This window comes from Bombus vancouverensis, chromosome 4, assembly GCF_051014615.1.
Source record: "Bombus vancouverensis nearcticus chromosome 4, iyBomVanc1_principal, whole genome shotgun sequence".
Lineage (NCBI taxonomy): Eukaryota > Metazoa > Arthropoda > Insecta > Hymenoptera > Apidae > Bombus > Bombus vancouverensis.
In genome coordinates, this window is record NC_134914.1 from 7,035,130 (window position 1) to 7,061,549 (window position 26,420).

Consider the following 26,420-nt stretch of genomic DNA (forward strand, 5'->3'; position numbering starts at 1 on the left):
GAACGATTCGAGGGTGCAAAAAGCTCGTTCAGAAGAGGAGGCGTAGTATTGTAGAAACGGAATGGTAGGGCGGAGACTGGGCTGATCTTTCCACTGCACGGAGGAGATAGCAGGTATTATCGGGGAACTAATTAAACTGGAACATAAGAAATAAAATAAAAGGAAGAAGGATTATCGTTCGCAGCATAGAGCGCCGCGTTCCGTTCCGACATCTAGCGTTAGAGACGCAGGAGTAATCCAAATACAGAGTAGGACCACGTATAACGCTAAAACATAAAAAAATGCTATTGCCTTCGTATAACGCGATTTGGAAGATAACAATGAAAGTGAAATACGCTTCGCAAAGAAATGATACTGAAAGAAATACTTCAACACGAAATTTGTATGATGACGTTATAAGAAAATTGAAGATACGCTAAAAAGAAGTTTTTCGTTTCGCGACTTCATGCAAACTGTTCGGAATTCACTATCTAACGAAGTAACGCGGAGTGTTATGTCGAAGATTATGGCAGTAAGTCGATGGAGATGGTGTCTGTAACTGCAGCGGTTCTCCTTCTACGGGCATTACCGTTGGTACCGGTGCCGGAGGCCGGAAAATAATTAGGCTGCAGGCGAGAGATGTAGCGGATATTATAGCACGTTGCCTGTTACCTTGCTACGCCGCCGACTGAGCTATACAGTTGTTGTTATCTAACTTAAATGAACCTTGTAATAATATCGTTAGAGGTATTTCGGCACTACCAACAGCTAGCCTCTTTTCGTTACTTCACTGTAGACGATGTTGGATCAAGAGTGCTATATGTATAACTATGTATAATAGTACGTGTTGCATCGTGTTGTTAGCCATATACGTAGATGAACAATAATAATTGGAGAACGTGTTAGATACTGGTTAGATATGGTGTTAGATAATTATTAGTAGAAGGATTAGAGAGAGTATGGGTTACGAAGAAATTTCATAGTTAATGGTTGTTTATATTGTGACGAAGAATTTCATATCTTAGGAGGTTACAGTGACAATTTATAAATTCGTTTAGTCATTTATGAAAAAACTAATCTGCGATTAATCTAACGATTTAAGAAAATATTGCATCTGTAACTAGGATCCTGCTTTAGCGGTGATAAAAAATGTACAAGTGAAGATTCAGTTTGTTTCAATAAAAAAGTAAGTCACATCGTATAACGAAAATAAATTCAACAGAATAAATAGCTAATAGATCTTAAAAAACTAGAACTAAAATTTCCAATGCAATTTACTCAATTTCCCATTTTGTCTTATGGATTCTATTTCCAAAAATCCCCTTAATTATTCCTAACAGATGGAAATATCCTGTGACATAGGTTGGCAGATTCGACAGTGTCCACGGGAAGCCTCGTCTAGCAAAATTGCTCGTCGTCAGTCACTTTGTCGTCAATGACAGATTGGCGGCGCGTGGGTCGCGGCATGACCGCTTCAACGCGCTGGAAACAAAACACCGACGCTTGTTTTTCAAACGATTTAGGCGTTGTTTGCCCGTTACGCGACGCATCAGAGCGCAAAAAAACGGGCCGTTTATTCCGTGGAAAATCTCGGAATTTTTGGCTCCGCCGGGAATGAGCGGGAACCGAGCATTTGACACGCGACCAGACCGAAATTGATTGCGTTACACGTATCGTTACTTCCTTCGCCGACCGCGCAACCAGCCGGTCAGGTATCAACGTTACATTCGTGTACGTCTTTTGCATGAATAGTTTTAACAGTTATTTGAGCATACTATAGGGTAGACGATTTACAACATATACCTCCGTTCATAAATATTAGGCCCCTTACAGAAAGTGGAATTAACTTCAAAAATAGTAGTTAAGAATATATTAAAGCCTTTTTGGACTAGTAATAGAAAGTTTAAATTCACCCCATAACATATTACCTTAACGTATGTCGTTTAATTAATAAAACGTATGATCAGGTAATAGTATACTGTGAATGAAAGTGCCGCGAATGGGATCGTTTGGAAGCCATTCAAAGCGAATTAAATCGTCGTCTAACCGTAATTCTTCTTATCTCCGCTTAAAAACGCTTCTTTTAGACTATTTACCATGATCTTTAAAATCATGGTGTATAAGAGGTTGTTCAAGCGGAAAGGAAATAGTCGATCGACTAAATAGCCTAGCCGATATTCTAAAAATCAACCGATCTTCGAAAAATGTCATTATCGCGAGCAGTCATTACACATGCTCGGCCAAATTCCGTGAAAACATTTATCGCGGGAGAAATAGTTGAATAAGCTATCTCAGGATTGCATCAACTCTCAGCCCATGATCTCCAATTTAACACAGACGGTGCTCCAATTACGAAGTTCCCGGCTTGACTCGCTCTTTAAGGAAAGTGTACAACGTTCCGAAGTTTTTAATGCTGGCTTCCTCTAGCGAACGGCGATTGCTAATCTCATTATAGCTACGACAGTGAGTTTATCGTTTATTATTTCGTGCGAAGTTAGTAGAATCACGTAGACGATGAAGCATCAACGGAAGCAAACAGTTGTATAAAAAGAGTAGTTGTCCGCACCTTTATTCGTTATAGTATTCCAATTTTAGTCGTAGAAAATGAAGAAATTTCACTCGTCGTGGAATCGTTCGTACTAATAAAAATTGTTTGTTATAGGACCGTTGAATCTGTCATAACTTATTATGAATATGGGAAAAGGGCGAAGCGTGCGCGCATGGTCTCGATAAGAGGTGAATGGACAATTAATAGTAAAGATGGAATAAGAAACGCGAGCGGGCCCGAGTTATAATGACGAGGCATTAAATAACAACGGGAACCGTTAAGGGATGACGAGATAAAAACCTTCGTGGATCGTTAGCAGGCGTCTCGGCCATTTCTTATTCTCTCTCCGACTACTCTTCTCTCCCTTCGCTAAATGGACTCTTTCGCTCCTTGTTCAATATCTTTCTCACTCGAGCCACAGAACAGGTATCTCGCTCAGATTGAGATTTTCTCTCTTTATCCCAGTCTTCCCGCTCAATTCTCGCGCCCCTTAAAGAAACTTTTAATGTAATTGCCGCGGGACGTGAAAACCGCTGATACCGTTACCCCTGGCCCGAAGAAATCCGATCCGTGAAAATAAGTCGAGATAGCGTCCCACCTAAAATCCCACCCACTTACCCTCTTACGCTTCGCCGTTTCCTTCGATCTCCTCTTTCTTCCTCTTTAATTCTGCCTACCCTCTAGCCAGAGCCGAAGAGGCCTCCAGTTTCCTCCCTTTTTGCTACTACCCTTCTTGGTTCATCGAAAAATTGTTTCATCTGCTCGAACGCGAAGTCTCGTTTAATTTCCAACTTCCTGGTTAGCCTGATAACAGAGCATGGAGGCGACTATGATGGTGTTGAAGTCGTAATTTACAGGTTGGATTGTACAGCGACTAATTTCAGATTTTAGATAGAACAAAGTGTCTCGTAAACGATGAAATACCAAATAAAATATATTTTTTACTATAGTATAGAGCATGGTATGTTACGATAATTAACTCTATCGACGAATATTATAATTTTATAATGGATAGTTTTTACGAATAAAGCTAGAATGTTATAATAAGCAAAGATGCGACAACGAACGTGGAAAAATGTAATTCATCGCTCTGCGATTATTTCATTATCATCACACTTTCATTACTATGGTAAAGACCAAAAAAAGGAAAATTTGTGGATCTTTTTCTAAGGAAATTAAACGACGTAGGAAAAAGAAACATATTAAATACTTGGAATATATTATATGTACTTAGAAACTCGATTAACAAATTTAAAAGATGAATGTGTTATTAGCTGCGAACCAGATGACCTCGTCAATAGCCTTAGCACAAAATTAAATCAATATCCGTTTAATTTACAATCAGAATGTAGATTATTGACGAAACCACCATCAATCACGGACATAATGTAAATTGCATTCGATAATAATGCAGATCCTCCCATTTACCTCCAAAAATGAGCGTCGACTCCTAAGACAAAGCAGTCTTAAACACGGCTGCATCGGTAAATAGGAATAGCGTGCTCAGCAGTGAGTTTCGATGATTCGATAATGAAATTTAAAGCAGGAAGAAGACAAGGGTAAAATGGAAGAGAATACTGGAAGAGTTTCCTAAGCAGGGATAAGATGTCTGGGGCAACCTCTGCGAATCCAACGAGTAATCCGAACCTCGGGATATTTTAATCAGGTCGATATCGCAAGACAAGGATACCACCTTGTATTTACATATCAAAATTATTGGAGCTCTCCGCGGAATTATCGGGTGACTATCGTTTCCTGAAATGAAGCCTCTTTCCTGGAGATCGTCTGCGATCTTCTAACGACCAATCGGGACGCTCTGTTCTTTGGTTATCGGTGGTCGTCGACCAACGGAACAAGGAAGCCGTTTTCAAAGACGAAGAAAAGATCTTTAAATTCCTTCGCTCTTTGGTGAGCAGCTTTAATTACTTGTCGATAGTACAGCCTCGTTTCTTTCTTTCGTCTGTACCGTTCGACTGCTACGTTAGAATGTCGTCGACCTCTATTTATGTATACAGCAGACTCTTGAATAATGCCAAGACTTCGACTAACCACGTAGTTAAAAATTTACTATCGATCAGAAACCCTATTTATTATACCATTCAGGTATACCTCGGTTCATAGGTATCAGGTCATCTCCTGATAGTTGAATTACCGAAATGGTAATTAATCGATCACCATAGTGAAGCAAAAATTTATAAGAATATAAGAGAGAATTGTTGTATGAATTAGATGCAAAAACTTAGAAAAGTTTACCTACAGTGTAAATGGAAATTTGGAATCAAATAAGAGACAAATGACTATTGTTAGAGCAAATGAGCGACGTTTTAGGTATTCTCTAGTATTCAAGTGTTGAAGATTCGCGCCATAACGCGTCACTCATGGTCTCATTTGAAATTCCCCTTGCCTAATTCGCGATCCAGGCGAGCAATTCCCGTTTACATAATTCTTTCGGAATTCGCGTCGTAGGCGGCCGCGAAGTTTTCCCTTCGTTATTTCCCTTTCCAAACCGATTAATACAACCAACGGGAGCGATAATATCGCAAGGATATGAAAAATGCATTCCTCGCGGTATAGTTGATGGCGTGGACCGTTGGGAAGGGTCTAAACTTTCGAGACTTCGGTTTTCACAGGCCTGGGCGCAGTTTCTTCTCAATGGTGAGAAACGAAGCGGGGCGAAAAGGGGTAAAACGGGGGGTGCAGAGGGTGGTTAACGGTGGTTAAGGGAAAACGAAGGGAGGATCGACGAGGAACGAAGGCTGTACCGTGCCGCACGACACGTCTCGTTCTTCCTCATAATAATATTTAATCCGATCCATTGCATGGTACAGCGGTTCGCTCTTACCCCAACCTTCCGAATCTTTCAAGGTTTTCTTGCCTTGAAGAAAACCCGCCATCCTGGATTTGTCTCCCGCAACGATATAGATCCTTGCTTTATCTACCTGCTCAACTACGCATTTGATTAAAGGGAGATCTTATTGGTAATTGTTGGACTGATTGATCAATTAATTGAATGTTGGATGATATATGTCATTCGTATTATGTCTCTTTGAGAATTATGATAGATATCTATATAAATATATGACGAAGTACTTGGAATTCATATGGGGTGCGATAATAATGTCCCCAGATTGTGTGAGTAGAAAAGCATACGTATCATTGATGTATATTAATTGTTTGGCTGAGGAAGAGTAAAATGTCTAACGCGTCATGATACTAACTATTAACGGTAGGCCAGACCAATAGAATGTTCTACTTGCATTGACCTAACTCATTGTGATTATAAATGTCTTATATATAATTCTTTTATTTAAACCTTATTTATTTAAACCTTAATTCTTCCTATAGACTTCATTTTTGGCTTTTAATCATTACAAAATTTCCACTTTAATGTCCGGTTTCTAATTAGATTTTAATTATAACTTGAAATAAATGCAAGAGTTTGAGATAAAATCTCGATTATTGTTACTAAAAAGCAGAAACATAACTATTATTACGTACTTCAGTACATTTTATTTTAAAAATTCACCTTCTAATGTTCTGCTTTCAATCACACTTCAATTATAGTTTAAGATAGACGAATGTCCCTGAAATAAAACTGAAATTATCATTACATATTATTAAAAAATGTAAGAAATGATACTTTTGAAGGGGAATATTAGAGGAAGAATAAATTTTTGGGGTATATGGAAACCGCTTTAATTTCGAACACACGAGCTAGAAACAGTGCGGTTTCACGGGCTGGTGCATCCGCTTTGTTTACCGGTTGCTAAATTCTCGGCCAATTATATGAGGTTTGTGATGCGTCTCGCGTTTAGCTTTTGTATCTTTACCGTGACAGAGGTCTCGTTAAATTTCACCTTGACTCTGAGGGTGCCTCGGTCGTGAAGTATACTTCAAAGGAAAGCAGAGCTAAACGCTGTAACAACCCTGAACGTATGAAAGTATAACTGCAATTAGTGCTAGGAAACGGGCCGGTGCTTCTGGAAAATTGTAGTGCAGAATTAACAACGTACTCATTCCGTATTTAAGTTTTGATGACAGACTCGTTAAGAGTGTAAAACGTTCGACGCATTTCTCTATAACAATTCTCTTACCTATTTCTGTTTGATAAAATTATAATTGCTCTTACAGGGAACTTCGTTTTTCTCGTATTTTCAAAATAAATAAAAATTTGATAATGAATGAACCATTTGACTAGAAATATATTTACCACAAACTAGTAGGTTCTCCTTTTATAATCTTCAAGGATAGGTATTTATAGTATATAGTAGATATTTATAATAGATTTATCACCAACTGTAATTGCGATGTTTTTAAATTAAATTCTACTTTGAAAGAGGTTTCGACATTAGCTGGGTTTAAATTTTGTGTGAAAAATATATTTTCCAGGCTGTTTAGTGAACAAGTAGAGTAAAAAATGTTCAAAGCCCCTCTTGTGAATGTTTCCAGCTTTTAACTGTTGGGGCTGCGCAACTTCGTGATATTAAACGTGTACTTAAAAATATCTATGTATGTATGTTAAGGTTGTACGTAATACAAAATTATATCACGTATAAATGTGAAATATTGTTAATAGACATATTTATGTATTATAGGGATCTATGTATTTATGAGAATAATGTATATAATACATAAAAAAATATCAAAAATAAAATACATGTTATAATGTCTAGAGCATGGCACAAATTTTTATTTCTTTAATTCTATTGATAAAAATATAAATTTTGCGCCAAAATAGTAGTGGTAAAGAACTTAACAAATATTCTGGAATGAGATTCCTTAATTATAGGTGCGTATTTTATACTTGGTGTCGTTATGCCAACATCCCGTCTCAAAATTCCTGGTAATTTGGAGAATGTCCAATGTGGAAAGGAACTGAATGTGAAATTCTTTTCAAATCTTTTCCAGAAATTTGTACGTTTTATAATAACTTCCTCATAAAAATATCTTTACAGTATCACTTAATATCTTATTAATCATTTATTTATAACTGAGATCAAATTAATTCTAACAAAATTTCTTAATCCATCGAAAAGGTAATACTTGTAGAATTTCTACAAACTTTTCAATTGTTTGTGCTCTTATTGACATTTATCGAAATTGTCAGTAAACATTCAGCTCATAAAAAATGCTATTAAAAAGATAGAATTTTTAGAAAATTTCAAATTCCAAGAATAATCTTCCCATATTTATATGTTACTACTAATATTTATTTGAATGATTACTAGAGATCAAGTTCGTGAGAGACACTATTATCGTGCAATTATAAGATTCTTCCTTCCAAGAGTTAGTCATAAAGTATAGGATGTCTATCATCTGCAGATTCAGATGACAGTATCCATTTTCAAGGTCCAACTCTAGAAAAGTCTTTTCCAGTAGGGAGAGATGGCTGTTCGATAAAGCTTTATCGAACGAAAGAAGGGCAGGAGCTAGGTATGCCTGGGCCATTTTTCCATAGCTTGATCTATGGTATCAATTTGACCGCGGCGAATTCTTGGTTGACGTTCGAAATCGTTATTTATTACTCGCAAGTCGATGGAACACTGAGCCAACCGTGAAGCGAATCGGACCGAAAGATCGAAAGTGAACGAAAGCGTTTCGTTTCTATGCGTTCGCAAGTTTATTAGTTTCAAAAATGCAGCTTTGATCAATTTGGTTCAAATATTAACCCGTAACCCTTACAAAAGTAAATTTAATATAAAACAGAAAATTTATTCGAAACGCAAAGGATTATGGAATGTTTTAAATTACAGAATATTATTCGTTCCTATATATTCGAAATTTATATAAGTTACTTTAACAAATAAATTATATTTATCTAACTTTCCATTGAATATAGTACAATAGTTATCGATCAATTAGAATTATCGCCTAAATGCTAAAGGATCTTTCTTTAATTATCTTCCCTCCATACAGACATGCACACTATTGCACACTTACTACAAATTCGTGAAAGAGTAACAATGAAATTTTGCGTAAACGCGTAAACGTGTCAATTTCATTGGCTGGGATATCGAAACGGGAACGATGTGCGTGAACGGGGTCGTAAATACGATTGGAGATGGCATTAGCGCGACATTTTAGCGAGGAATCGATGGAAGAATCGGTACGGTGGTAAATCGATTATAGAGGTTGCCACCTGCATCACGCCGTGGGCGTATTTCAGATAGGTGGTGGTGGAACGAGAATGGAAGCTGACTTATTATCGCGACGACTGGGTAGATTGGCCCGCGGTATGAATGATAAATCTCCACTAGGCAAATACAGTAATTTAACATTCGCTAACGAGTCATCTATATGGTAAACAGAGGGGTCCGCTGGCAGCTCACGGCTGCCTATACCGCAACCACCTCTGCTGCCACAATATTAAATACCTCTCGCCCGCGCATGGATTTAACCGATGAGCTAACATTTGGGCGAGTTCCCAAATTCACTTTTACCACGATACATGCCACCGTGTACAGTGTACAGGGAGAGACGTTATTTCGGTTCGTGTCGCCGCCTCTTTCCTCGAATAATATTTATCGGACGCGGAACAAGCGAAACAGCTGGCCCTTTCATGTTTTTCATATTTTACTCTATACTTTTTATATAGTTCGTCTATAGGAAAAGTTGAAAGTTGTCTCGTTGTTTTGGAAAATGCTCGATATGGAATTAGAATCTGATGACTTGAAATTGAAGTGTTTTTTGATATATGTATAGAGTAATTGATTTATTTGTAGAAAAGTAAATAATCTTTTTCTGTTAGTTTCTAATAGGTTAGTATAAGCTTCAAAACGCTTAATACGCAATATTATATATAACTCATTTTCAATTTTCTTCTTGATTCCATTTGATTTAAGAAATTATTTGGGAATAACTGATCATGAAATCTGATATACAGAAAGACATATGGATATGAAAAGTAAATAAATCAATGAACCATACCTATGTTCTGTCTGCTTAGATTTGTCTACCTTAATTTTCGTTCGACTATTGCTAATTATTAATAAAAATTCATATCTTTATAAAGTTATTTGAAGGAATAGAACCTAAAAATCACTTTGTTTTATTAATTAAATGTTATAAATTATAACCACTACTTTACTTTGAATATTTTATATATGTATTAAGTTTTTCATAAATACAAACTTAACATACCGAACATTCTATACTTTAACATAACACGCAGAATATGTTTATTCGTGCGTATAATTTTCACATTAACAAAGGGCCAAATCAATAGAGATTTCTAACAAGTAGGTGATCCCTTTCCTTCCATTCTATCTTCATGGTAACGTGACAGAGTCGTGAATGGGGCAAAGGTGCGTACAGCAAGTTGCTGAATACTGGCAGGGTTGGAATTTAATTTTCCGGTTTCATTGTGAAGAAGTTATATCGCCTAAAGGCATGCACGCTGATGTTCCTCTTACTCTGACGCCGTGCGTTATTATCATCAAGCAACGCATTGTGAATACTATCGCAAAACGTGCGCACACGATGATGCGTATTGAAAAAATATTATAATAAGGATTTCGATGTGTGATCTGTTAAGCTTATTTTATTCGAGGGGAATATTTCATTTCTTGAGAAAAGATTGTTTATGTAGCGTATGATGCTTAAAGTAACCTATAAATAATAGTATTCTTCATCAGAAATTCCTTTTATCGATAATTATAATTGGTAACAGTGTTAACCTTCCTGCGTGGCTTTAGCCATCTTTGACTAAATCGTTAAATAGACGAATTTCTTCCAGAACTTATAAAACTTAACCTATGATTTCCAATGAACGACTAATTCTATAATTAATAATTCTAATAATTCTGTCCACTTGCTGTTTAATATCGAGAAGAACACGATTGAGTAACATAGAATGATCTAATCCTTGAATGTATCATTTTTTCGTATACATATAACAATACTTATGAAATTACTGATATATATGTTACAAAACCATAGAAAAATAATTTTCATAATACATCTTACCTTTTTACAGCATGCGTATAATACGTACTAGTTATTGTAACGTATGAATAATACATTAAACACACGAATACACAACTATCAAAAGAAACAAAAATGCAGGTCAAAAACTTTTAATTGCATCATGCGATGCGACACAATACGTTTCGACACTTAAACAAACGATTGAATGTGATAAAGGAACTAAAAGCATAGGATGTATAACTGCCATCTATTGTCCTTTAATCTAAACAGATATTGTATATCGATACTTTCCTTCATTATATATCGATACTATCATCCATTATACACATATCGATATTTTTATCCAACATTCTAAATTCTAACGTAGTTGTTGAAGTTCTCAGCCGTAATTTCTCAGATAACATAATAACCAGAATGAAATAACACTGAGACATAAACGAAGAAACAGTTTATTTGTGAATGAAGGACGTATCTATTCCCTTACGTGAGTACTTTATATTTTAATAACGCAATTAATTAATAATACAATTAAACACAAGTATATTTTATACACGTATGTAGTACATTAAATATGTTCATAAATGACGTTGGTATATACTTAAAAGTTAGATTTCATTATCTTGATTTACTTAAAGAATATTTTTGTGTCTATTTATTCTCAAATCATTACATTCTTAAACTTCTTTTAATGTATATATTGAATGTATTCATAACCTACACGTTGTCTTAAGACGAAGTTCAGCCCTCATTTTGATTTTACATTCAAAATTTTGTAACATTAAAAATCTTTTTCGATTATTAGAACGAAAGTAAGATTGAAATATAAAAATTTGACGATTGTCAGTAAGATTTAAAACATAAGAAATGAAGTTCGATGTCGAAGACGAGGAAGACAATGATTTATTATCCTCTTGAAGTGCTCTCTCCTTTTGTCGGCGATTGCGTTTGAATTCGTTTAATTTTAGAGGAGTAATTAGAAAAAAGAAAGAAGGGATGGGACCAGCAAAACCAGAGAAGGAGAAATTCGAGCTGGCAACATGAATATCTTTTTATCTCTCGGCGGCTATACTCGAAGCTAGGCGTAAGTGCCCATTCATACCGGCATTCAAATTGCGAGCTGGAAGCCGGCTCCATTATTTTTTATGGTGAATACGAAGAAAGGGAGGTGCTCGCGTTTGTACTTCTCCAAGTAATTACATCTCGGGTTGATCGCCCGTGATTTTTTTTCATTTTGCGATGATTCGCCTCTTCTAGTCCCTCGCCGCTTTGTTTCTTCGCTTTTCATCTGGTCTTTCCGATTTCTTTCTCATCCTTCAGCCATATCTTCTCTTGTTACATTTACAAGAGCCTGTTGATTCTTATTATCGAACAATTTTAAGGCGAATTTGCATTTATATGGATGTAAAGCAAATAAAATAATGTTCTCTCATTTTGATGACTATAAAATAATTTGATACTAAGTTTGGCAGTGGAGAGACTATTGATATTTATTATCGAAGCATTTTAAGACATTTTAATTACATTTATTCATTCAGCGTTTTACAAATAAATAAAATAAATAAAATAAATTTTATTCGTTTTGATAATACTTTATTTTTGTTTGCTTTTAGTATTATTTGTCATATTTGATAGATTATATTCATATTTTTTATTTTTACGTTTTATTAAATTAGGAAAGAGAACGGAAATAACTTTAACTGGAATAAAATCTTCGTATCACAAATATTAATTACTCTCTTATTTGCTATAAATTATGGATTTACCCATGTAACTGAAAAGAGAAACGCAATTATACCGAATAAGCGTCAAATGATAATAGGTAATCGAACCATAGAAATTTGTAGGTCTTCCTTATAATTAACAATTGTACCGAATGTATTGGTCTTTCAACGGATTAACCTTTATGCGAAGTTATTACATTTATTAACGTGATGCAATGCAATTTGAAACTAACCGTAAATGCAGGAAGGATAATTAATTTCGAAATATCGATATCGAAACGTTGTAACAATTACATTACCTTATTTAAATTAATAACTTCCAAATCGAAAACTTGAATTGTATGTGGAGATTAGGTTAGGATCAGATAAAACCACAAAAATAGCTTCTCTTTCACATCTTTATTAGTATTTTGAATTATGTGCGGATCCTTTTACCAACGAACCACTCTATATGTATATGTATAGTACAAAGATCATTAATATATAATTAACACATTCACTATTGTTACGCAAATACTGTCTTTTTGATTTTCAATAAAAAGATTTAAAAAGGAAAAGAGAACGAACAAAAGTGTTTATTTAGTGACAAAGAACAATTAGTAAAACAAATATTAAATGAAAAGATGTACCATCTGAGTTAAATACGGTCAACAAAGCTGTAATGAAATTTCTAACAAGTGGAATCTTATTATTATTCACAGTAGAACGAACTAGCAAACGAACAAGATGAAATGGTACAGTATCGTTGTGAGAAACGTGGTTAGGATTAGGATCGTTCGGTTTGAGGAGTAGGTAAGTAAGTTTAGTTACTTCGCGTGCATAAACACACGGCATTACTTGAAACAACAGCGGACTCACTCAGTTGAACGTGAGTGCTTTTAGGTTAAGGTAGAACGTTCCAACCCAGTGCTTTTTCATTAGCAGAAACTACTGCTGAGCATTGATTATCAAAATTTATCGTGACACGCTGTTTGCTTCGGATAATCAAATCTTTTAGATAACCTTTGATTTGGAATTTTGCTTTTATATGAAAGAATATCATTTACTTTAAACTGTTTTACAAATATTAATATACAAACAAATAACATATACAGACAAAAATAAAGAATATTTGCGTAAAAAATAAAGAACCTTGGTTAGTTTAGTTAAGTAAAAGATATTCTCTTAATAAAAAATATGATTTTGTTTTAGTTGTTACTAAAATTGTATTTTAAAATTCAGATACATATATGAATTAATAATTTTAAATAAATAATCGAACCATTTACAGTATTTACAATATTCCGATTTTAACACATAATTGATTTCGTTTCTTGACAAAATTTGATCTCCTCTGTTCAAAATTTAACTCGACATGCCGGAGACTTTAATTTGACGAGGATGAGGTGAGACGGAAATACTTTCTCAAACAGCGTAATTATGAAATACCGTTTGATATGAAGATTGCGCCGAGGAGAAGAACAATAGGTGCCAGAAAGTATGGAAGACATAGAATTGGAGACATGGAAAGAGAAAGTGAAAAAGGGGGACAAAGGGTAGTTGGCTTGGATCGAGACGAATTCGGATTATTCTCGATTAATTAAATACCAACCAACAGCTGAAGCTTTCCTACACAAAGAAAGGCAAGAAAAGAAAAGAAAAGAGAAGAGAAAATGTACAAAAGAGGGAGAAGGAGATTCCCTATCTGCTGAAAGGTTTCTAGTTAAAGACGAATTAATTAATTCCTGGCGATGTTGTAGAAAGGGACGCGAAAGAGAGGTTAGGGATTAAATTTGCCCAGCCGACTTTCTTTCACGCTTAATCCCGTCGCGTTACATATTGAACGTAGGAAGAATAAAAGGTGCAATGCAAACGAATTTAGAATTCAGCGAGGACCTTTTCTGAATGTATAATTCCGCGGTTAAAGCGGCGGCCCGTTTGTAACGCGGAATTTCCTGCACGCTTCGAAACGTGCCGCTATGTATATAACATTGAATTTCTAAATTGAAAATGACATAGACGTGTATGGAATTCGTACGAAGTAAGGTACGACGTTTAAAACATTGGACATTATGGACATTATGTGGTAGCTATTTATCCATACAGATGTATTTCCACGAATTGGCAGAGATTTTTTTTTATGAATCGAGTTTTATTTTGGAACTGAAACAAGAAGTCAATCGTGGGACCTCGAGAAACTAATGTACAAGCAGTTAGAACTGTTATTGTAACAATAAATTTACAGAAATTCGATAAATAAGAAAACAAAGCATTTTAGAACCATTTGACAGGTGAAATTAGAAGGCAGAGAAAGTGAACCCCTTTTTGGCAACAGTTCGTAGGGAAAACAAGGATCGAGTGATGACGAGGGACGGAGGTGGAAGAGGGATTTCCCGAAATCGTGCGAGATTAATCCAGAGTGGCGTGCCGCAGGCGCAATTACAGGCACAAACAATGGCATCACGACAGCGTCATTGTCCTGCATACGATATAAAAAAGAAAGAGAGGAAAAAAGGGAAAAATGTAAGGTCCCTAGTTTGTAATCACACGCTACAGTTGTCTGAGCGCTCGAGTTTCAGGAATAATTTCAAATGGCAAACAAAAGGACTGGTTCGTTATAGCGTAAAGAATCTAGCGAAATGCAAATTATGTAATATTTTAATATTGCCATTTGATATGATGTTACATCAATGAACAGCTAATAGCTATTTAAGTAGTTACTAAAGAAATTCCAAGGCAAGAGGTTAACTACCCTTGATTGGGGTAGTGTTGAACGAATTTATTCGCGTATATGGCCACGAGTTATTTCCATCACTTCCTGGAATTGCTGGCTCGAGGCAGATAACCTATAATCTATATCGACGACGATCTAACTGCTTTAACTCATTGCGGTTGGAGCAGTATTTGACGTTTAATTTCGAGTAGTTCATAGTCAATAAGTTTTGAAACTTAATGATAAATACCGAAAGTAGTGAGATCTAAAATAGGGCAATGAAACTCTTTAGTTTTGTCGTTCACCTTTTTACCCTTTTCTGTCCTCCTTTCCTTAACATTTCTGCTTCTATATCGGTCGTTGCGACTGCAAGAGAATTACTATTGAAAAGTTACTTTACAAATTAAAGTAAATGAAATTAAAAAAAGTTTCTGCTTTGCAGCCTGAATTTCCAAGGAAGTTTGCCAATAGAATGGTACTCTTGCATTCGACCGTGTTCTCGACCATGATGAAAGGAGGAAACTATTTTCTTTCTTCTTTTTAACAACCTAAAGTCCCTCTTTTTTACTTCCGAGCATGATAACGCTAATGACATTATATGCATGAGTACCAATGAGATCTAATCCGATTAAACTTGTGATACATTGTAATACTCATTTGTTAGAATTTTATATACGATAACACGTGGAACAATTATTTCACTACTACAACACTATGAAATAACTGAACCAGTGGTAATATATTCTGATATTTACGATACTAAAAATATTTTCTGTAGAAGTTACTAACTGTAAGATTTGTAAAAGTATACAAAGAAATGAGGGATGAATTAGCGACGATAGTGTAGCTGATTTACTTCTTATAAAATATTGGTGATTGGCGTTATCCACTTATCGGTCTTATCGAGTTTACGCCAGATAGAATGTGCCTGAGAGGAACGATGCTGCCGCGGGCGCTTGACTTTTTAATTACGTGTCATAAATTGGTCGACACGCTCGGCCCGTTTCAGGACACTCCATTTTCTGGGTGGCCGCAAGTTCGATCTACCACCTTCGTGCTTTGAGATAAGCTTCTCGCTGCTTCCACCATAAATTGTCTCGCTTGATAAATCGACCGGGCACCAGACTATCCTCCATGTGTATGTAATGCCTGGCAAAATAAAGACAACCGTGAAAAAGTTTTTCTCGCTAAACTTCTCGTATTTGCGTCCATAATATATTCTGGGTCCGTACATTTGAATTTATGTATCGAGTGCCTTTCTAGTCAAATAGTCGAATTATTATGAAATGTTTTATTATCTTGTAAATGTAAAAGGGACATTTCTTAAAAACTATTTCTTTAGAAAGTAAAAATTTCCTTTGCAAGGCATGACACCAAAAAGTGCAAGTTGCGGATGGCTATATGGTACATCCGCTTCCGATATCTGCGGAGGAGCACTCGTAGCGGCGTGGCGGACGCCGATGATTCATAGCGTTTGTTCCGGGAAATAAGTAGCGCTCGACCACCACGAGCAAGGCCGAACAGGGTAAAACGAGAGGGAAGGTGGCTGTGTGGTTACGAGAGGCACGTTGCACGATTGACAAATCCGAGAACTCATATGCAATAAATCGCGGCTGGAGCGGTTGTCCCTGTGAGTTTTTTGTATTTATGGCCGGTGAAGATGCAGCTAGTGGCATGAGGGACGTCGCTAGGAGAGAGAAGGGGGATGAAGATAGGTAGCAGCGTCTGCGTCGGCGTCAAGAGGAGGCAAGAAGGTTGCCAACTTTTTCTCATGCATCGATATGAATATAAATAACCGAGAGCCGGCCACATGGAGACGTAGCCTGCTTTCTTGCACCCTTTCCAATCTGTTTACTTCCTTCCTCCTACCTTTGGACGTGGCTCCTGGTGGAGTCGATAGGCTGCTAGGTGATTATAAAATTCTAGTTACATTATAAAATTCTTTTATAATAGATTTTCTATTTCTCTGTGTTATTTTCAATTTTAATAATTTAATATTTTAATAAGATATTCTGATAAAATATTTTTCTTTAATATATTCAACGAAAGAATACGATGTCTTGTCGAAACATCGATATTTATTTTCTGTCTAACAAATAAGAAATTACAATACTTACTTCAGAAACACTTTGAGCGAAATTCTTCAAGAACAGTGATCGAACTCTGCATATTCTTTGCATTGATAAATTTATTTCGTAAACTACCGAAGAATAATATAACGAGAGGAGAAGAATGCGTTAGCCGGCCGCTGCGCTGTAAATAATCACACCGAGGAAACAAACGTCTTGGTACTCGATGGAGGGTAACTCGACTAGGAGCCGTGAATCTTCGCTATTGCAACCAAGGATGAGGAAACCCTCTACCCTACGGCTTTCCTTAACGAATGCCACGCAGGTACGATTGTTTAACGCAGCGAGCGTGAGGAGTGAAGCTTTTAGTCAAGACGAATGAGACGACTAGCTCAGTCTCGGCACCAGCAGCAGGAAATTGCGTTTCATTGTAGCGAGACGGTGTTTGCTTCCAAGCTACGATACCTACAGCCACTGCTCGCTGTTCGTTCTCCTTCTAGTTTCTCTCTTCCTCTTGCCCTTCCACCTTTCATCCTCTTCGTCCTTCGTCGCTTGGAATAAGATACGAATGACAATTACACCAGAGCAGATATCAGGCCTTGCTTCGCCTAAAGCCTCGTTTGCAGGACCTTAAAATTCTCCCAGTTGCCCCGCAGAAAACTCATTTCCATTGTTTCTACACCAGGCCATCCTCTGTACTTCTCACCAACTTGTCTCTCGAAACGTGCAAACAAATCGATGCGCTAGAACAAGCTTCGTATCGGCGCGATTCGATGCTTCTTCTTCTTCTGTGATCTTGTCTTTTACGTAAGAGACACGGGATTTGTTACAAGGATCGAGGGTACTTCAGATCGCCTGGCTGTTCCGTTTGCAATTGTACACTTCCACTCAAGTGATTTTTATTTATTTAAGATCGCACAATTAATTAATATAGTCGGAAGAATATTGTCTGAAAACAATTTCTGGTAATAAACATGAAGATTTAGTGATTTTTTGGTAAATTTTTAGTAGGTAGATTTTTAAGTTACATGTTTCATTAGTCTTATGTAGGAAATGTTCTATGGAGGATTTTTATACAAAAGATCTATAGTGGCAAGGATATAAGTAAGGAAGTACTAATATAGTCTCATATTAAACTCAACGTAATTTAACTTATGATGTCGTGTAATTCTTGTAATTCTAAGACAAAGAGAAGGTTGGTATAAACGAAGTATAACGAGCGAAATGGTCGGAGACGTATTCATGGAAGAAAAAAGGGTAGAGTGGATAGTATAGCAGGAAGACAGACAGTATTATTGCTTTAATCGATCAGCTCGATAATTCTATTACCATTTGCGTTATTCAAATGGTATTTAATTTTCCGCAACGTTACCTTTATTTCCCGATTTACATTTCATTCGTTCGGAATTGTCTCGCTCCCCTCTCTCCCTCCACTTCCACCAACTATCCCATCCGTTCTTGGTGCCGGTACGAGTTCATTCTTTCTTTTTTCTTTCACTTTTTTTCGGGGTCATTTAAAAACTGCGGTCTTTCGCATCTGCATATCGTTAACCTTTTTACGGTACGCTCCTTGAAATTCGATTGCCCTCGCTTGAAATTGCATTATTGACATATTGAAATTCAGTTAACCGTGTTCTTAAAATTTGATTACAGGTGTACTGTAAAATGTTGCGGCCGCCGGTATTTCGAAAATTTTATGGATAACTATGATAATGCAACGTTTGAAAATGGAAACAAGGATGAGGAATGAACATGTTGGGTAAGTAAAAACAAACTCTATTATGTATCATAATATATGCACAGTTCCTCTCAAAAGTCTTAGGACATCTTCTGTTTTCAATATAATTTTGAAATTTGGTACAAAGTGTGAATTTTAAATTGTTGATGTTTTGGTAATGTATATTTTTTTTATTATACATCAATCTAATCAAATTGAATGAACTATTGCAACGTAATTCATTTATAATTTCATCACATGAGCTATCTTTAATTTCTCAATGACGCGTGCAAAGTTTTTCGTCTGTAACGTATAATATCAAAACATTATGAGCTCAGGATATGCGATTCGTTGAAAATAATTAAAAATATTATGAGGTTTAGTGTGTAACAAAAGAAATTGTTTTATTTTAAGAACGAAATGATAGCACATGTACAATAAGAAAATAATAATCAACATAAATTTTAATTAACAATAATTACTTATGAAACATATATACTTATTTAATAATGGATACATCCCCCTTTAGTTTCTATTACTTCTATTATACGATTTCGTATTGATTTATATAGTTTCTGGATATAATTTTGACTTAACGTATCCCATTCGCGTACAATTGCATTTTTTAATTCTTCTACGTGTTGATACTGCTTTCCATTCGCGTATACGCCATGAACAAGTTCTGCCCAGCAATTTTCAATAATAATAAGATCCGAGGAGCGTGCACGCCACGGCAAAATAGATATATTATTTTCATTAAAATATGATTGGACCAATCTTGATGTGTGTACAGGTTTATTATCTTGTTGAAAGATGTAATCAGGTCCAAAAATGCGTTCTGCATGATTATTTATTTCTTTTTTGATTAAATTTATGTATCGGACACTATTCATTCTCCCATCGATGAACTTGATGACAAATGTCTTGCCGAAATAACCGATGCCGGTCCAAACCATCACGCCGCCTCCTCTCATTTGTCGTCGAATTGCTGACATTATCTCTTTTCTTGTGTCATGAAAGTAATATTGGAACCCATTAGGACCATTCAAGTCGAAACATTTTTCGCCTAAAAAAAGTACCCTACTCCATTCCTTTTTCCAAGGCACTCTTTCTTTTGCAAAGCGTAAACGTTCTACTTTGTGTTTCGTTGTTAACGAAAGTTTCTTTTTCAATTTTAGCCTCTTGATATTTTTGCAGGATAGTAGAACTCGACGAACACTTGAAACACTGGCACTAACACTGCATTTCTCAATTATTTGCTTCGTTGTTAACTGCGAGTTGGAAGCTACACGCAAAATTGCTCACTTATCACGATCGGACAACGATGATGGCCGACCAGTACTTTTCTTTTTGCCATAATCTTCAGCATTTTTTAAGCAATTGTGTATTACTTTACGACTTCTTCTTATTACTTTCGATATTTTTGCTACTGATAACTGTTGCTGTTTTAGTTCTAGAATTTGCTCTTTTTCAGACTCGTTTAATCTTTTTCCGCGTCCCATACTTACAAATTTGTATAATATTGTACTGTAATCTTTACTCGTTGATAGATCATGAACTACTGAGCAATTTCTAAACATATTAACAGAGTGTGCTATCATGTCGACCTTAGTTTGGAATAGTTTTTTTTGTTGCAGACAAACATCTACGACATTGTGACTTATTTCCAGCAAGTCGTATATTCTGAGCTCCTAATGTTTTGATATTATACGTTACAGACGAGAAACATTACACGCGTCATTGAGAAATTAAAGATAGCTCGTCTGGGATATCTCTTTGACGAGGAGTGTAGATATCAAAAGTTTCTGCATCTAATTTGCAATTGAGTAGTTTTTCACATTTTTATAAGTACATACGTAGTTCCAAAGGTTCATTTTCATTTTCATGAACATAAGAGATAATTACTTAAGGAGAACTAAATAAAGATTATTCTATACATAACCTTTAATTCATCGCGTTTATTGGATTGCCTTGTTAAAAATATTTTATTGAAAAAGAATCCGAATTTCTTTATTTTCATTGGTTTCATACGGTGCTATTTTAAATTTACACAGCGCGACAGGATTTAATTTTCAAATGCAACAACTGGAAGAAGCGAAGGAATATTTCATTTCCTATTCGCAGACGTTGATCTTGTTATATGTACGTATATTTGAAGGGAAATCTAATAAAATTAAGTTGCGAACTACTATCTTCAAATGTATACATACTGATATTAAGTTGAGGACCTCTGTGCCAACAGTTCCGAAGTCAATTACGATATTGGTCTGTCGTTTGCACAGACGCAAACTTTATCTACGGTTTGTCTAAACTTTCTATACGTTTTACATTGATGCTGTGTAACATATGCCGACTTTACTTTACTCTTTTGAACTTCCTAGAAAATTTTCTCATAAATATATGGGTACAAGAATGTTGGCATAACACTTTTGAAGTTTCATATTCCTATTTATTTAAGAATTTCTTCCAATTTTGATGCACATGCTTTCAAACGAATAATTTCTCTTCTTTTATTTTTATTTCGTTGACACAAATATTTAAAATACTTTTATTATACGCCATGGAAATTCTTTTATTTTGTAGAACATTTACAACATAAAAACCGTTTCACTCAGTACTTAATTTCTGGCCCATGTTACGTTCGTGCAATTTCGCCAGCTCTTTAAACGATAATTGAATGGAAAATTAATAAGATCCACAAGAGCTACGAAATCCTATAAGCCATCGTACAAAGTGGAGTATACCGTTATAAATGTGTAGTAGGCGCTTATGGCAGGAGTTAAGCGAAAAACTGTCTACGATTTCATGAAATTGCCGCGCTAAACGCGCCCGATTTAAGAAAGGAGATCTCAGAATCAGAAATTTTCGGTTCATCCGTCAATATATTAACCAAAACACGGGATTCGTATAATTCGATTGTTAAACCAGTTGCATGGGTCACATTTGTAGCGGTACATGAGTCATAGAACGAGGCGGATCGAGAGCGACTCATGTTGTTGTGCCTCGGAACACGGATACAGCCTTGATGCACGAAACATAACGATAGATAAAATCCGGACAAAATAAAGTCACCGTTATAGGCAACCCTCGATCTAAGACAAATTCAAATTTTCCGACTCCCCCTGACCAGTATAAATAAACGGACGCGATCGCAAGCGAGTCGGTATATACCGAGTATCTACGAATTATCGATCAATATCTACGAGTTACAGTTATCGAGTTATCCGCGAGCGATCATACTCTATCTTTGCGAATACATTTGTACGAGCGTCTCTCGACTGTATTTATATTTATTCCTATTTATTCTATCTATTCTAAATATATTTGACGGGTTGCAGCAGTAATTTCTAGTATTCTAAATTATTGATCCTCACACAATCCACTACACATTCTATAAGATGAATAATATAATTTTCAAACTAATGATACAGTTTAGGAAAAATTGTGTATGTAAATTACATATGCATATGTAAACCTGGTATATGTAAATATATATATAAACTGCGTTTGAAGCGAGGAAAAATAAACAAATCAAGGAAATAACATCGATTCGACGGTAATTACGTGAAATGAGCGAAGTTCTGGTCTCGGTGCTATTGGTTTCTCATTAGTGGGCTTGTTTTACCTAGACCGTTTCTGCAGTTCAGGTGAAAAGTGCAAGGGAGCAAGAGTAATAAAAAAAAAAGAAATAAAAAGTGTTCGCGCCGAAGATTAATTTAATTAAAGCACCGTCGAAACTACGAATTTCCACCAGGTGGAAACAAAGGATTGGCAAGAAGGGAAAACAGCCGAGTAGTCTCCTGGCGCGGTCGAAAAACTTTCAAGTACAGGCTAAGAGAGGGAAAGAGAGGTAGGAGGAAGAGAGGAGAAGGAAAGAGTCGCTGAAAATTCTGGTACCTTGCCTTAGCTTATCCAATCACCATGGGCGATGTCGGTTTTCTCGCGGAGTACCTATCGGAAAGTTTCTTTAATCAAGTGTTTGATCAGTGCCCGCTTTTCCTTGTATTCATTGTCTTCGTTCGTTGGCAATCAGGCTTCATTCGAGATACCCTTTCATGCCCACCATTGCCCTTTCCTCAAGCATTTATTTTTATATCGATCTTATCGCGTTACCACGTTATCATGTTTTCTGCCATTGTAAGTTCTTTCTTTAGTTATGGTTATCATTTTTGACAGTTTGTTAAAATAATTGTGTTTCTTAATATGCGTATTTTTAATATCACGTTTGTTGTGGATAGATTAGAATGAGATTCTTTATTTAACGGAAAAACATGTATTATACAGGTACATATATTTTTAGAACGTAATATGAACATAAAATATTGTTCTTTAGTAATGTCATTTCTTTTCAATTTAAAAAGTGAACACAATTACGATTCTCAACTATTTTACAGTTAAATGAAAAATCGTTCTCTGTTTCTCATGGAAATGAAACAATGAAGCAAAGTTATTTGTAATTCAATGAATACAGAGAAACATTTATTGATATCCAAGATGAAAGCTTCGATTTCCGAGAGAATTAATCAAAAAGAAGCGAGTCGATAGAGAGAAGAGAGAAAAGAGCCATAACATCGAGGTAGTCGATAAATTCACTAGAAGTTTAATTTCATTTTATAGGCGTGATACTTTAGCGAAAGCACCCACACTTTACACTAACAGCGTAGTGCTACCACCAGCAAAGGTGTTCGCCTTCCACCGTTCAGACAAGAATTATACATTACGCCGCCTTAAATCATGGCTTAAACGTTACCCAGCGTAATTATATCGTCGTTTTTAAAGATACCCTTAATACACCGCTATGTGTCCCACGATTCTCCATTAAACTTTCGAGTCGATTATTTTCTTCCTATTTTTACTTCGGTCGCTTCAATCTTTTCACAAGTACACAGGGTTATGAATAATTGTTATAAAGAATTCATTAGCCATCATAACATTACACATACATCGACGAACACTTTTACACTATATAAGACTCTTTTACGTAAGCCACCATATGAAACATTATCAATAAACAAAAAGTTTTCAATTCTATTTTCTGAGAAGCATAATACAGCCACGTAAAGCGGTTAGTCGAATAATTCTAGTGTGTAATACATAATGATTCCTGGTGGAAAGTGAGCAAAACGGGGCATAAGGAGAAGCAATAAAACGAGCGATGGAGCTTGTGAAATTATATCAACGGCCGTTCAAGCTGTCGAAGCGGGCCTCTCGCCTTATCGATAATGCGTCTGCAGAAGCAGCTCGGTCTTTGTAATAAATCGAGCTTGGGGACGCAGTTAGAGGGGATCAAACTGACGTCTCGGATACTAACTCTTTTTCTCTTTCTTTCTCCCTGGCGTGCTTGATATCGCTGGCATAAATCGATATAAATTTTCGAGGATTCCGAACCGGCCGATTCGCTAGGATATACAGACTCGTTTTTCAGAGTTTGCATCCGATATAGAGGAGGTTGCGTGCATTCACGCGCATTCTAGAGCGAGCATATGCGTTTTATGGCGGCTTAAACGAATGGTCAATCTTGCAAAGTGAATATTTTTCTGAGTTTGAATCGGTTCTAGCTTGTGGTGATCGTAAGGGAGTAACTGTCCCGGACAGCTTTAAAACGTACAGCAATTTATTTTACCGAGGGTTAACGATACTCCATCGATCTATGTGCTTCTTCTTTCGGTTTATTGGTTCGACTATATAACTTGCCGATCGAGAATCGTCATAAAATCCATATGATTAATATGGTGTGATCGAAAGAAATATAAGTATGAGAACTGATATGACAATTCAAACAGTCAGAAATTTTGTTAATTTGTAGCAATTCTAACTCGATTCTCTTGTGCAATAATTTACTATGTAATTAATATTACAGACTTCTCTTTTATAATTGCAATATTACGTTTATAAACTTCGATTTCTAAGGTAATCAGATAATTTCTAATGCGTAAACTTTGCTTTTAAAACTCCATTTGAATAATTCAGATATAAAATTGTTATCCCAAAATACAAAAATCGTCTGTTCTAGAATCTTTTAAATCTCATCTATAATTAAACAAATCTCTACTTAAATCGAAGATTTGCTACTTTTCAGACAGAATAAGTTTACGTTGTGAACAAAGCAGAATGCACGATCTCCGTTGCTCTTTGACTATTTTTCAGGTCGAAACGCGCGCTCTTACGATTCGTATCAGTTATGTACGGCACGATGCCGGGGCTTCTTCGTGCACGTGCACTACGTCATAATCGAATTTCGAAAACGCGTTGCCGCGCCGCTCTGCCCGTCCGTTGCGGCTAACTTCGCCGCTTTTCACGCCAGGCTAGCCCAGTAATTCGATTTCCACGAATTATCACTCATTTCGCAAAAAGGATAAATGTAAACGTGAGCCGAATCAGCTTGGCTCGCTAGTGCGCTTTCCCTTATCGCAAAGTCCCCACTCGTGATGTAACCTGTCGAAAATATTTGATTCTCCCCCGAGCTTTTCGCTTTACGAGTTTGTCGTGAAACGACGTTTATCGTCCTCTTTAAACCTTCGACTTTCTTATCTCGTGTTATCTACGATTTATTATCGTGATTTTATTTTATCGCGTTATCCATTTTTGTTTCTACTGAAATTAGACATTTTTTTACTAGAAAGTAAAACAGCAGTTGGGAAATTTAATAGTCAGAAAATTTAGTGATTGGTAAGTTTAATAGTTGGAAAATTTAATAATTGAAAAATGAAGAAATTTGGTATATTTAATAGTAATTTTTATTATTTTCAAGTTGTCTAAGGTTTGAAAAATACATAAAATTTAGGTATTAGATACAAATATATTAAAATCTGTGATTTATAGATGCTTTCTTTATAAAGCTTGCAATAATTAGAGCTATTTAATTGTTTTAATATTGCAACGTAATGAAAGCGATGGAAATATATATGTATATATCGATATTATTTTCTTTTAAAGAATGAACTTTTCTTTGTCATAATATATGAATTATAATCCAGACTGCTGCGTTATATACAACAACAGGTTAAATATAAAATTCGATATACATTCTATGAAGTAGTTTATAAAGTTTATTCTACTATATCGTTATTTGCTATATGTTTAAAATTACATTCACTCGAAACATTCAAACACATGGATGTCATCTTTCCTGTGGTGATATTTCAACGTAATAAAAAATATCATGTTTTTATAGTTTGAATTTTTCGATATCGTTTACAAGTATATAACAGTTGTTTATTCACTGTATTAGAAAAATGTATCCAACTTAACAAGCATTACTTGCCCAATACTTTTATTTTTACAATTAACATGAATTAAGATTTATGTACATGGAGATTTAATTTTATGCTTTCTCGTTCTAATATAAATTTTTCTTTTCTAGTCCAATATTACGATAAGATAACATTACTGTATGAATTTTTATCAGATCTTCCATTAATTTGTTTCCAAAGAGTTTCAGTTTTTTCTTTCCGATGAAACGATACTTTCTCTTAAAATGTTCTATTAAGATATTATTCCTATCAACAAAACAGCCATAGACATTTCGCGCCCTGCTTCATCTCCTTTACAAAACCACCCGAACAAACCTATCGTCAATAATTAGTAAAAATCTAATTTTTATCCCAGTGTGAAACAAAGAAAAAATTCTGTCCTATAAGATTGAAACTCTTGCACAACCCAATTTCAAGCGGTACAGAGGGATCGAACGAACGTTCGCGAAGGGATGATCTCTGAAATTGGTCACGAGGATCGGCGTCAAGCGAAGTCGCGCAGCTCGCAATCAATC